The sequence below is a fragment of the Macrotis lagotis genome, chromosome X (genome assembly GCF_037893015.1).
Source record: "Macrotis lagotis isolate mMagLag1 chromosome X, bilby.v1.9.chrom.fasta, whole genome shotgun sequence".
Lineage (NCBI taxonomy): Eukaryota > Metazoa > Chordata > Mammalia > Peramelemorphia > Peramelidae > Macrotis > Macrotis lagotis.
Window position 1 is genome coordinate 377931976 of NC_133666.1, and position 3097 is coordinate 377935072.

The 3097-nt window shown below is 35.2% G+C and overlaps 1 pseudogene; it reads right to left on the reverse strand.

Annotated features, from left to right (window-relative positions):
- Nucleotides 1-1315: 1315 nt before the first annotated feature.
- LOC141499102 (L-lactate dehydrogenase A chain pseudogene) lies at nt 1316-2317 on the reverse strand (annotated as a pseudogene).
- Nucleotides 2318-3097: the final 780 nt, after the last annotated feature.

The window sequence follows — 3097 nt, forward strand, 5'->3', positions numbered from 1 at the left end:
GCACATGATCGCAGTGTCACAGATTTTGTGGTAGAGATGGTGCAAACACTAATTTGGCAAAGCAAAACCACTTATGAGAGGAACTATAGAAAAACATTTTAATTACATGATAATACTTTGACATAATTTGGAATTAATCTTAATAGTTATAGGCAAGTATTTCATACTTTTTTACCAAAGAAATTCTCACATCTAATCTGCACAGCATAGTATTACAGATTAATTTAAGACAATTTAAGGGACAACTCAATTAAAAAATCCATATTGAAGAAAATTAAGTAGAAATTTAAATATTAATTAAATCTGAAGGAGGAAGAGGTAGAGAACTTAAAGGTATTAAAATCTGTATTTAACACACTTAAGAAGCACTAAGAATGGAATATTTGATAAACATAATTCTACTTGTTCAAACAATTTTTGAAAAGTGATAGATACACTTAGGATGGAATTTCAGAAAGTCATTATTTTTCACTTTAATTTCATGAATCCAATTAATAGTCCAACTATAACAAAAAAAGGATTAATTAAGGAAAAACGTTATTTCCAAAATGAAAGAATAAGGTCCCACTATATTCTCTATGGAGTATAAAGAACTCTGAGAGAAATGCCCATGAAACAAAATGCAATGACTGTTGCTATGATAAGTATTACCTTAGAGAAAAGAGGGAGCTATTTAGTAATATTGCTAAGGACAGTCACAAAATAATATAATGACAGAGACATGAGAGAATTACTGAATATTTTTTCAGTTATTTTGTTGTTTATTCAGTATTTGGGTTAGTATGACACTTGTCAAATTGATTGCATCGTTGTACATACATAGATCTTTATATAATATTGAAATTTACAACTATAGAAATAGTATATATAAGTAGACAAAATCAGGTCCTCTGGAAAGGTGATTCATGGGGCCATGCTAAAGAGCTCTAATGGAGGGGAGCATAAAATGTATCAATAAAGTATTTCTACTTTATTAGTATGTATGGTGTTGTGTCCAAGAATGTTATGGACCTTTGGGAAACTAGCCCCTACAAAATAGGCAGTGACATAACCTGTGGTTCTGCTTGACAGTAACTATGTTTGTGACTGTACAAGTCTGATCCAGCATCACTGTGCAAATAACAGGGTTTAACAAACAGTCACATTGTATTCCCCATTTCTAACTTTAGGAAGAGTCTAGAGTGTGTTCTTAAGTTTTAGATTTCTGGTGTTCAATTACTAAATCAGAGGCAGGATTTGACCATAGCACATCATACACAATCCCTTAATCACTGTCATGTTCTCAAGACAGTAAAATGGACGCACATTTAAAGTTTTAAAATTGCAGCTCCTTCTGGATTCCCCAAAGAGTTTCTGCACTCTTCTTTAAACAGGCCTCCTCCTCCAGAGTCAAATTTACCAGCACCACATCAGAAATGCCATTCTGCCCCAAGACACAAGGGACACTAAGGAAGACATCTTCATTAATGCCATATAGACCTTTAATCATGGTGGAAATTGGATGCACTCTCCTTAGATTTTTCATAATGCTATCTGCCAGATCTGCCACAGACAAGCCAATAGCCCAAGAAGTATAGCCCTTCAGCTTGATGACTTCATAAGCACTGTCAACCACCTGTTTGTGAGCTTGCTTCTGATTTTCTGAATCACTATCAGTTCCCAAAGCAGGATAAAGATTCTTTAGAGATACACTGGCAACATTCACACCACTCCACACAGGAACACTGGAGTCTCCATGTTCCCCAAGAACCCATCCATGACAACTTGAAGAATGGATACCAAGTCTCTCCCCCATTAGTTAACGGAAATGGGCAGAATCCAGATTGCAACCACTTCCAATAACACGATTTTTAGGAAAGCCACTCAGCTTCCAGGCCACATATGTCAAAATATCCACTGGGTTGGAAACAATATGCAGCTTGCAATTAGGGCTGTATTTAACAATATTGGGAATGATGAATTTAAAAATATTCACATTTTGCTGGACCAAGTTAAAACGACTTTCTCCCTCCTGTTGACGTGCCCCAGCAGTAACAACAAACAGTTTTGAGTTTGCAGTTACACTGTAGTCTTTGCCAGAAACAATCTTTGGTGTTTTGAGGAAAAGGGTGCCATGTTGGAGATCCATCATCTCTCCCTTTAGCTTATCTTCTATGACATCAACTAGAGCAAGTTCATCAGCCAAGTCCTTCATCAAGATACTGATGGCACATGCCATGCCAATGGAACCAACCCCCACAACAGTGATCTTGTTATGGGGAACCTGGTCTTCCTTTAGGACATTCAAAATCAGCTGATCCTTGTTAGAAGTTCTCATTTTGGGGTGAATCTGGGTTGGAAGCGAGGTGGCTGTTGAGGATGTGGAGGAGTCCCCCGGCACGAGGCCGCTAGCTGCTCCCAGACTGGCACCGAGAATTATTGAATATTGAGGACCTTTGGAAAATTAATAGAAAATTATAACTCTCAGAAGTAAATACATACAAAAGAAACCCTGAGAAGGTTAATACATAGATACCATGAATACCATGTTACTGAACTAAATCCAATTAAAAATGGAATTTAGAAGATAAAGTCTTTCATAATTTTCTAATATTTTATTCAAACCGAATTCAAAGTGAAAATTAAATGATTAAGGAGATGAGTCAAAATATTACAAAACATAAAGTTATTTTAATTGACAAAGATAAAAAAATATAGAAGAGAAACAAAAAATGAAATACAGGAAAAATTCTGGAGTTTGTATTTTAAAAAAAGATTATATTTTATGATCTCAATTGGCATCTATGTGGTATAATGGACAAAATATAGAACCTAGATTCAGGAACATCTGAACCTCAGACATTTACAAGTGAATCTGAACAAGTCACTTAGCCCTGACAACCTCATTCCTTTATCTATAAAATAAGCAGGAGAAGAAAAGGGCAAAGCAATTCAATATTTCTACCAAGAAATTTCCAAATAATGTCACGAGGAGTTGGACATGACTGGAACAACTGAACAATAAGTATGATAAACATAAGTACAACACAATGAAAGAAAAAAATGAAAGCAGCAAAAAAAATGTACAGCTTGAGTATCATTACAAAAATGTGTGATA